The sequence below is a fragment of the Lipotes vexillifer genome, unplaced genomic scaffold (assembly GCF_000442215.2).
Source record: "Lipotes vexillifer unplaced genomic scaffold, Lipotes_vexillifer_v1.1 scaffold500, whole genome shotgun sequence".
NCBI classification, from domain to species: Eukaryota; Metazoa; Chordata; class Mammalia; order Artiodactyla; family Lipotidae; genus Lipotes; species Lipotes vexillifer.
Genome location: NW_006778765.1, coordinates 961,254 through 972,261, shown reverse-complemented (window position 1 = coordinate 972,261; position 11,008 = coordinate 961,254). Strand labels below are relative to the sequence as shown.

At 41.4% G+C, this 11,008-nt stretch overlaps 1 protein-coding gene across 1 annotated transcript in view; it reads right to left on the bottom strand.

Moving 5' to 3' along the window:
- Positions 1 to 10,283, bottom strand: part of RAD54L2 (RAD54 like 2) — an 89,122-nt gene extending 78,839 nt beyond the window's left edge. Inside the window, exon 1 of the mRNA XM_007451824.1 lies at positions 10,213 to 10,283. The gene's annotated coding sequence lies outside the window, so the exon portion shown is untranslated. The remainder of the gene's footprint in view (positions 1 to 10,212) is intronic.
- Between the last annotated feature and the right edge of the window lie 725 nt (positions 10,284 to 11,008).

Here is an 11,008-nt window from a genome sequence, read left to right as displayed (position 1 = left end):
CCGCAAAAAAAAAAAAAAAAAAATGGTGGAAATTTATGGTATGTGAATTATATTTCAAAGGAAGGGAGGGAGGGAGGAAGGAAAAGGTTCTACAGGACAGAGAAGGAAATAATTTTGCGTGGAAAGGCTGGTGAAGACTTCCCAGAGGAGGCAACAGATCTGAACGTCAAAGGACAATGTCTTCTTTCCTTAAAAAGAGACTGATGGAAATAGAGACACAGATGTAGAGAACAAACATAGGGACACCAAGGGGGGAAAGTGGTGGGGGGTGGGGTGGGGCAGTGGTGTGGGAGATTGGGATTGACATGTATACACTAATATGTATAAAATGGATAATTAATAAGAACCTGCTGTATAAAATTCAAAAAAAAAAAAAAGAAGAGACTGATGAAGTCATTCAGAGAGAGGGAATGACATATGCAAAAGTACAGTTCCATAGGAATAGAGGCTGGGGGAGTAAATGGGGAAACTGTGAGAAGTAGACAGGCCAGATCTTGATCCAGCAGTCTCCGGAGGACTTTGTTTAGGAGTCTGAACTTCGTCCTATATAAAAACTGGCAAATATGTGGCACTTGGCACCACTCTCCTGTCTGCACCTCAGGCAGACATAACTATTATGCCATCGAGCCCTTCTCTGCTGAGCTCGGAAGTGGCCTCAGTATCTGTCTCCATGTAATCCTTCCCACAGTCCATGTGCCCCCAGTGGGAGCCACTAAAGGGTCTCAAGCAGGGAAGTGGCATTATCTGAATTCCCAATTTAAAAAGAACACTGGTGGGACTTCCCTGGTGGCGCAACGATTCCACACTTCTAGTGCAGGGGGCCCGGGTTCGATCCCTGGTCAGGGAACTAGATACCACATGCATGCCACAACTAAGGAGCCCGCCTGCCTCAACTAAGACCTGGTGCAACCAAATAAATAAATAAATAAATATTAAAAAAAAAAAGAACACTGGTAACTATGTGGAGCACTATTTGAAAACTGGCTTTAGGAACCCCAGCTACAGGAACAGCAGAAGGATTTTTAACTGGAGAGAAATGGGTGACAGACAGCCCTTTCAGAAGGACTATAAAAATGAGAGAATGAAGAAAGGAAAATCAACCATCATAATCCAGGACTATACCTGGAGGCCCTGGGTTAAGAGGAAAGAAACCAGAAAGAATGGAGAAGGGGTAAGGCATTACCAAGGAAAAGTCACAGGAAGGAAAAGGAAAAATTATATATGAAACTGAGGCTTGAAGTCTGTCGTACCCTTCACCAAAATCAGAAAGAACAGTAGAGGGATGGCTGGTTTGGTGGGGAGAAATGAAAAAATCCATGCAAGATATTTGATAAGTTCTAGAAAATAAACATAAAAGAGCCAACTGGTAGTAAACATGCTTTGGACAGGAAAGCAGCACACTAGTGAAGAATAAAGGCTCTGGGACGAGATGGCCTGGGTCAGAGTCCCAGCACTGCCACTTTGTAACTAAGGAATACTAAAGAAGTTACTTAATTTCTCTAAACCTAGATTTACTTATAAAATGAGAATAACAGTACGTATGTAAGACTTTCTTTTAATTAAGTGAAAAAAATAATTAGCATATTGCCTAGCACACGGTAAGTTAGCTTTCAATTAATGTTGGTGATTACCTTTAGCTATTCCATGATGACAGTATGTAGTATGACGAGCTATGCTTTGGAGAAGCTAAACTGTATTACCCAAAGAGTTGGAAAATCTTCCCAACTCTGAGACAGGACAGGAAAGCAGAGGATTCTTTGAATTTTGAGGTCAAGGAATTAGTACCTGAATTAGTACCATTTCACAAGCTCGGCCTTTTAGGTTTAAAAACATTTCCTTGGGCTTCCCTGGTGGCGCAGTGGTTAAAAATCCGCCTGTCAATGCAGGGGACACAGGTTCGAGCCCTGGTCCGGGAAGATCCCACATGCCGCGGAGCAACTAAGCCCTTGCGCCACAACTACTTAGCCTGTGCTCTACAGCCTGCGTGCCTCAAATACTGAAGCCCTTGCGCCCCAACTACTTAGCCTGTGCTCTAGAGCCTGCGTGCCTCAAATACTGAAGCCCATGCGCCTAGAGCCCGTGTTCCACAACAAAAGAAGCCACTGCAATGAGAAGCCCGCACACTGCAACGAAGAGTAGCCCCCACTCACCGCAACTAGAGAAAGCCTGCGTGCAGCAACGAAGACCCAACGCAGCCAAAAATAAATAAATAAATAAATTTATTAAAAAATAAATAAAGGGCTTCCCTGGTGGTACAGTGGTTGAGAGTCCGCCTGCCGATGCAGGGGACATGGGTTCGTGCCCTGGTCTGGGAAGATCCCACATACTGCGGAGTGGCTAGACCCGTGAGCCATGGCCGCTGGGCCTGTGCGTCCGGAGCCTGTGCTCTGCAACGGGAGAGGCCACAACAGTGAGAGGCCCACGTACCGCAAAAAATAAAAAAATAAAAAATAAATAAAATAAAAATAAAAACATTTCCTTAAGTGTTCTTAACTTGAAGCAAAGTCTACTTTAGCTCAGTCACTTATTCAATCAGTATTTATTGCAAACTCTTAGTACAAAGAATTGTGCTGGACACTGTAGGATGCAAAATTACATGCAGTGTAAACGTGGTACCTATACTCAAGGAGATTACACTAGGAGGGAAGAAAAGCTTACACACACAAATAGCTGAAGCACCAGGCATACTGTGAAATGTTACTGATGTACTGCCAGTCATGAGAGTCAGAAGAGGGAGGACTCACTTCCAATGTGGATGAAGCTGTCACCTGAACTTAGTCTAGAAAGATGGTCAGAAATTCAATCGGCCAGAACACAGGTTCAGGAGAAACAATGTGAATAGGACAGCCAAAGAAAACAATGTGAATACAGACACAAAGCTGAAAAGTGCTAAATGTATGTTTCTGGAAGAGCCAGGAGTCAGGATTAACTGAAGAACTAGCCACAGGATAACTGGCCCTATGTTGAAAACAAATGAAAGGGAAAAGCCATAGGATGAAGCCTGGATATCCTGAGAGAGGCCAGATGGGAAAAGCCAGAAACTTGTTTGGGGAGTAGAATGATGCACGTGGTCCCACATATGCTGAGCAGGACTTTTCTGAAACCACCTTCTCACAGCTGAGAGGCTTTTAAAGCTGCACAGGACTTCAGACTCTAATCCAGCCCTACCATCCTTCTGACTGAGGACACCAAGATCAAGAGAGGTGACTGAACTGCCCAAGCCATGGAGTTCATGGCAAGATTGAGTGAAGCCCTGGTAGGCAGACTCAGTTCAGGGCACTTTACACTCATTCCCATGACCAGAAAGACATGTCTAAAAGCCAGGATGAAATGTGGGTTTCTTGCTTGGTAAAGAAACCAGGGTTATAGAATTGAGTCACTTGGATAGCCTGAAGTGGTGGGAGTGAAAGAGCTAGATTTCTGAGGGTCAGACTACAGAGGGAATAGAAAAGAAAAAACAACAAACCTGGGTTACATCCACATCGAGGAGGAAAAAGGAAGGGGTTTTTTTTTTTTTTTTTCTTGCGTTATGCGGGCCTCTCACCGTCGCGGCCCCTCCCATTTGCGGAGCACAGGCTCCGGACGCGCAGGCTCAGCGGCCATGGCTCACGGGCCCAGCCGCTCCGCGGCACGCGGGATCCTCCCGAAACGGGGCACGAACCCGCGTCCCCTGCATCGGCAGGCGGACCCTCAAGCACTGCGCCACCAGGGAAGCCCAGGAAGGGGTTTTTAAACATCTGAGAGGCAGGCAGAGAATCAGGATAGTGCAGAATCTTAGAAGCCAAGGTCAGTCCCTCCTCTTCAGCTGACAGATATGTGTTCCATAAATATCTGCTGAATGAATGGATAGATGAAGACAGAGTAAATGCAAAAAATGTTTGAGCCCCCACGTAGGTAAAGCACGGTGCTAAGCACTTCATGTGGGAATAAATGAGGTAACCTCACAACCACCCTATTAGGCAGCATTATCATCATTATCTCACTGCATTTCAAGATGAGAAAACAAGTTTAAAAATTGCCCAAGTTAAACAGCAGGTATCAAAGCCAGGATTAAATATCAAGTCCTCACTATTAAGGAAACGTTAATTTTTATCAGGGTAGAAAATGGCAAGGTAATGGTGTTTAAGAAAAAAAATATTCTTATTAGTTAGAGACACACACTCAGTGACAAAGTCTGAGATTTAGCTTTAAAATATGCCAACAACAGCAAAAAAAAAAAGGTGGGAAAGACAATTGAAAGAAAAAATTGGGGAAATATTGGTCACTATTGAAATTGAGTGATGGGTCCATGGGGTTCATTATACTATAATCCCTGCTGTTGTATGTTTGAAATTTTCCATAATAAAAAGTCCACTCACATGCAGCTTCCCTCCCTGCAAAGATGGTAGGGAATGGGGAATTAGTCAAAACAAGGGAGAACAAACATCAAGAAAAAAATTTTTGTCTGGGCAACAAGGAATTCACTCAGAGATACTATTCAGGAGAAAAACAGGACCAGAACCCAGACCACAAAGGATTAAGAGATATAGATAAAGCAAGTAGTGAGGAAATGGCAGTAAAACTGCATTTTAGATAAAAGGGACAGGAAGGAGAGGGCTAGGATGGCATGAGAGGTCAGGTTACTATGGGTCTACCTTGTATGTAGGTAAAAACAAAAAGGGGACAGAGGGAGGATAGGAAGATGCTAGAAAGAAGATAACTGAGTAATCAATCAATTAATTGATCAATGAATCTATATATGAAACAAAAACATGAAAAGATGCTCATCACTTACATTTAAGGAAATGTAAATAAAAGTTATCTAGGTTTCAATTGTCAAAGATTAAATTTATTAACAATGTTCAGTGTTAAAGGAGAAATATAAATTGATATAATCTTTCAAAAGTTATGTGACAGGGCTTCCCTGGTGGCGCAGTGGTTGAGAGTCCGCCTGCCGATGCAGGGGACACAGGTTCGTGCCCCGGTCCGGGAAGATCCCACATGCCGCGGAGCAGCTGGGCCCGTGAGCCATGGCCTGCGCGCCCGGAGCCTGTGCTCCGCAACAGGAGAGGCCACAACAGTGAGAGGCCCACATACCGCAAAAAAAAAAAAAAAAAAAGTTATGTGATAATATCTAGTAAAATTTTAAACATGCATAACTTTTGATACAGAAACTCCACTTGTAGGAATTTATCCTAAGAAGTATACAGAGTACAGAAGATACGAAGATATATTTACAAAGATGCTTGTAACTGCAGAGAAAAAGAAACAAATGGCTATCACCAGGGGACTAGGAAAATTGATAGAAATTAACTACGTAACTATTAAAAGATAGATATGTGTCCAAAACATGGGAAAATGCCCAAAATAAAGGCATTAAATGAAGACAGAAAGCAAATTATAGAAAAGTAGATATACTGTTATTCCATTTCTGTAAAAAGGAATTACTTTATCTCACACACATACAGAAGCACAAACACATCCATGTCAGCATACATAGTGGAAAAAAGTGTGGATATATATAAACCAAATTCATGATAGTGGTTAACATTGAGACATGGGATTATGGGTTCCTTTCCTTATTTAAAAATGTCTCCGGGGGAAGAGATATGGGAACATATATATATGTATAACTGACTCACTCTGTTATAAAGCAGAAACTAACACACCATTGTAAAGCAATTATACCCCAATAAAGATGTTAAAAAACAAACAAACAAACAAACAAAAAAAAATAAAAATGTCTCCGGGGAGGGGGAAGGGTAAACCGAAAAAACTTAAAATAAAATAAAATAAAATAAAAATAAAAATGCCTGAATTTTACTGTGCTCATATATTACTTGCATAATCAGGAAAAAAGTCAAGGAATTTCCAAAAGCAAGAGTAATGAAAGTGCCATAATAGAAAGGAAAGGGGAAAAAAATTAGTGAGCACAAGCCCTAAAGTGAAGTCACAGGTCAAGAATGAGGCAGACAGAGAGCAGGTCTAGGGCCTGAGGGAAAAACAGCCTTGCAAAACGTGCAAACAGCTGCTTTGGGAACTGGGACACTGAGAATGCAGCACAAGAGCACCCGGAGGGGCAGAGACAGCTCAACTGAAGTGAGGCAGTGGGAACTGCTGTCAACCAAAGCAGCCCATTTTCCTGACTCCCCAGAAACACTGGGCAGCCTAGGGGCAGCGAAAGAAACCAGGGGAGAGAATTCAGGGTTGGCAACTGGCAGAGTGCAAAGGTTCAAGCAGGTTCTCAGACCTGGGGAGGGCAGCAATATAACTGTGGACCATGGCAAACCAGCATCCAAACTAAGGTGGGAGGTGGGTGAAACAGTAGAGAAGAGAAAGGTAGAGAGATAGGGTGGGGGAAGACAGTGAGAGTGGATGGCACAATAACAAAGAGCCTAAGCTCAATCCAGAATCACACTTAAAGGATTCTTTCCCAAATTTCCATTTTTCTTCCAATTTCTAAACATCATTAGATTAGGAGGAAGATCCCAATTTGTGTCACTGGGCTTCAAGGGCAAAAACTCTCCACCTGGTTTTGGGTGTTTCTCATAACCCGTAAGGGATCTGTGAGGAAGGTGGAGGCTCCATCTAGGTTCCCCCCACACCCAGCTCTTGCAGAGTTACTAGGCTGCTGTTAATAGAGCAGAAGCTCTACTCCCTGTGTGGCACTACCTTCTTTGTGTGTATCCTCTACTGGCCAGAAGCCTGGAATAAGGAGTGACTGTCACCCCAAACTGAAGCCCTAACAATATCTCATGAGGACGTTAAAAAAGGCCCTAAACTTAGAAAACCTGGCATCAAGTCCCACCTTTTTTTCTTATTGGCTTTGTGAACTTGAAAGCAAGCCACTTCACCTCTTTGTGTTTGCTTCTTCATCTATAAAATAGGGATATCTGCCTCACAGTGTTGCTGGGAGGATGTAGTAAAGTAAAATGTACATCAAAGTGTTTTATAAAACTATAATATCATACATATGAAAGGTATACGTATACTTATCATAGTAAAGCAAACATTTTTCTATTCTACCTATATATCACTTTCATCAATGGTGCTATAAAACCATAAATGGGTGCTAGCACCTTCAATGTGCCTATGCTGGCTGAAATTGTCCATGTTTTTATTGCTTTTAACCTATATAACAATTTTCTTCACAAGATTTCAACACTGCTCACAAATTTCTTCAATTTAACAGTTGCTTGCCACATTTAAAGTGCCTTATGCTTTGTTTCAGTTTTCCTTTTTATCTCATGTCAATTTTTATCTTTAACTACAGTTACTTTTAATGCTTTCCTTTTCTTCAGTCTGTTATGTTTGTCACCTACATGAAAGAATAACCGCATTAGGTAGGCTTCAATAGAGTTCCTTACACCTGGACAGTGGGATTCCTATGTGGTCTGATCAACCATGAAAATTAATTCAAAGTAATTTAGGTAGTATATTCTCAAGTTATTTTACCACTAAGAAGAACCAAGAGGGTGACTAAATGAATTGGCACAATTCCATTACTTCTAGGTTAATAACTCACAACACAGAGCTTCCTAACAAAGAACTAATATATCAATTTCAGTGTTAGTACAGTATTAGGCTGAACAAAGGACTAATACAGATAATTTCATAATCACTGAGTTCAAATTCCTAAATAAAGTTTGGGCAAATGATCTTATATCCTGAATATGGCCACATTGAGCTCAGCTGGATCTTCAAAAAGTCCCTCAGCTGACAAAAGTCACAACATCCTCGTGTTAAATCCATTACCCACACCCAGGCTGGAAGTAGCTGTCTAGAGACCTTGTAGCCCAAACTGACTAGTCACTGTTCTTCACACATGAGGACAAATTGCTCAGAGCAGTAAATGGCCAGTGGAAGATCTAGATAATACCCATAAAGAACTGTCACATTCTCTTCCAAAGGAAACTTTTGCCAAGACCTAAAGAGAGCAAGTAATAGCTCCCCAGCATCAAAACCATAAACATACGGAATAAGCAACACATTTTCACAGCAAAATTATGTATTGCTTTTAGCATCCTGGAAATACAAAGGCAGAAGCACTGCTTCAGCCAGGATCTAAGGCACCCATGAAATCAGAACTCTCATCACATCACCAGCTCCACAAGGAATGATTTCATGATATTTTACATGCAGAGGTCATTCATTTCTTCACTAAACATTTATTGAGTAGCTACTTCTGTATCAGAAATGTTTAGATACTGGGATATACAGTTAAACAAGACGAGGTCCTGCCCTCACGTAGGTCACAACATAGGCACAGAAAACACACAAAAATACCCAAAGTTAAGAGTACAGTGATTATGAAAGAAGCTTTCACAGATTGCAATGCCATACAAAGGAAAGGCATGCAGCCTAATCTGGGAAGAATCAAGGAAGAGTTTTAAGTGATGGTGCCTGAATTCCTACTAAATTCAAGCCTAAGAGTCAAACAAGCACTAGAACTGGAGGAAAATTAGTAGGAGAAATAACCTGAGAATGCTGGGACATTCAAGGAGCTCACTATAACTGGAGCCTAAAGTGACAGAGGAGGGCTTCCCTGGTGACGCAGTGGTTGAGAGTCCGCCTGCCGATGCAGGGGACACGGGTTCGTGCCCCGGTCCGGGAAGATCCCACATGCCGTGGAGTGGCTGGGCCCGTGAGCCATGGCCGCTGAGCCTGCGCTCCACAGGAGAGGCCACAACAGTGAGAGGCCCACGTACCGCAAAAAAAAAAAATAATAATAATAATAAAAAAATAAAGTGACAGAGGAATTGTGGCAGAAGAGGGACTAGAAAGGAAGATACCAAAAAGGCCAGGTCATAAAGGTCTTTGTGAGTTGTTGAAGTAGAGACATATCAGGATCTAGATGTTCGTGTATTTTGAGGCCAGAGGAGTATTATTTACTTTTAACTGAAGTTAAAGACCACCCCAAACAGAGGGGGAATTTGACTAAGGAAGACTGTAAGAGATTTAGGGCCAGTTACTTTGAATCATTTCTGTCTGGATCATACTTATTTTTCTCTCTACTTTATTCCCCCCTTTCACAGGGAAAAAATAAAACTGAACAATTCTATAACAAAGCCTGTGAACCTTCTGTTCATCAAAAACATTTCTGAACAGAGTGCTAGATTCTATCAAACTAGCCCAAATTAGAGAAAGACGACAAATCTCTCCAGCATCTGGAGCCTTCCAGGCAAAAAGACCAAAGTCAGGTATCTGATGCCAATGGAAGAAAGCTGGAGAAATATTCTGATCAGGGGCCACACAGAATATGCTGCCTGGCATACTCCAGCACTCTGTCACTGGGAATGCCCACTGTTCCCAAAACAAGGACATGCCAGTTACCTCCTGCCTTCTCCATAGAAACTGCCAGGAAAAAACCTACCCGTGCCAGGAATGACCTTGGACTTTATAGTGTTGACTCCCGGCCACCAGTACTGGATAAAGACTACCTCAACAATTCTCTCACCTGTCCAGGGTGCCAACAGGTGTAGACAGAAGGCTGCCTTTCTCACCAGACAAGGAAATTGAACCTCTCATCCATGCATAGCACCCAGCCACACTCTTATTACTAATACTACTGAGAACAGTAACTCCCACATAATGATATACACAACCTACTACTAACAGCAAGCACTGACCACCCATTAAGCACCAGGCCCTCATCTCCAGTCCTCACTACAACCTGCAGAGGTTATTTTAACCCCATTTCACAGACTGAAAAAAATTAAATTAAATTAAAAAACAAGGCTCAGAGAGGTTAACAGCTTATGCAGGTCAAAAAGCAAGCAAGAGGTAGAGATGGGATGACCCCAAAGATCATGCTCTTTCCATTGTACTAGACACCTCAGAATCTTTCCAAAGAAATCAAACACTCTAAGCCTTCTTTCCAAGAGTTTCTGAGGTTATCCATCTGACTAAGAGGTAGTCAAAACATTTTTCAGCAATCAGTTTGCCTTCAAAGCAACAAAATAAAGCAGTTTTCATTTTATTTGATTAAGTGAATATTCCAGATGGAAAAATGAAAGATACTTCAAAGAATTTATTTATTACCTAAGTGTCTTGATTTTAAACCTCTTCATTTATTTTTGGCCAAAATACATACAGAGAGAGAAGAGAGCAAAGGACAGAATTTCATTTAACTAGATAGGAATGGAGATTAACAATTAAAGCAAAAAAGCATTCAAATATAATTTACGCAGTAATAATTAAGAGGCAAGGAATTTCAAACAGGCTGAGCCTTACCTCAATCTTATTCCTCCTGTTCTAGGAGACAGCACTCCAAGACATCAGCAGACACTCCCAGCCTACATACAGTGAACCAGACAAAGGGAGTAAGCAACGCCTTCATGCTCCCAAAACCACAGTGGGAAGGAAAGTGTGATGGCTTCCTGGGGAACCTAAGCACATATACAGTATTTGTAAATCATAGCTCATCAAGACACACACAGCAACAAAATGTTTACCTTGTGGTTTGTCTACAGGCATACTTAAAGTTAACAGGTGTATGTAAATAAAACAAAGCAAAAACAACCCCATACCACTGTGAACTTTTCCCATGGAAATATATGAGGATAATCAATTGTCACTAGTCAAAATCAATACTTTTTAAAAACTTTATTCAATGGTTTTACTGATTAAAAGCTTGATATGCCTGAATCACTTCTTCCTTCATAGACCTATAGCCACTTCTGAAATATGAACTATTACTATTAAAACATGAAAAACATCACCATTGTAGAGGTGCCCAACACAGTGCCTGGCATAATTCAACAGATATTGGTTTATGAAAGAATGAGTTACTTAAGATAGAAAACTTAAAAGAGAGAAAGAAACAGACAGAAATAATACAGTGCAAGGGAAATATATGATTTTTTAAAGATTAAGGGGAAAAACAATTCCCAGAACCATCAGTACAACTACAAATAGTCAGAATTACCTCACATCTCACCTGAAAATTTATACTATAATATACTCCAATGAGGCAATTACAACTCCTAACACTCTAAACAAACTCTGAAAGTGCAATGATTCTGACACT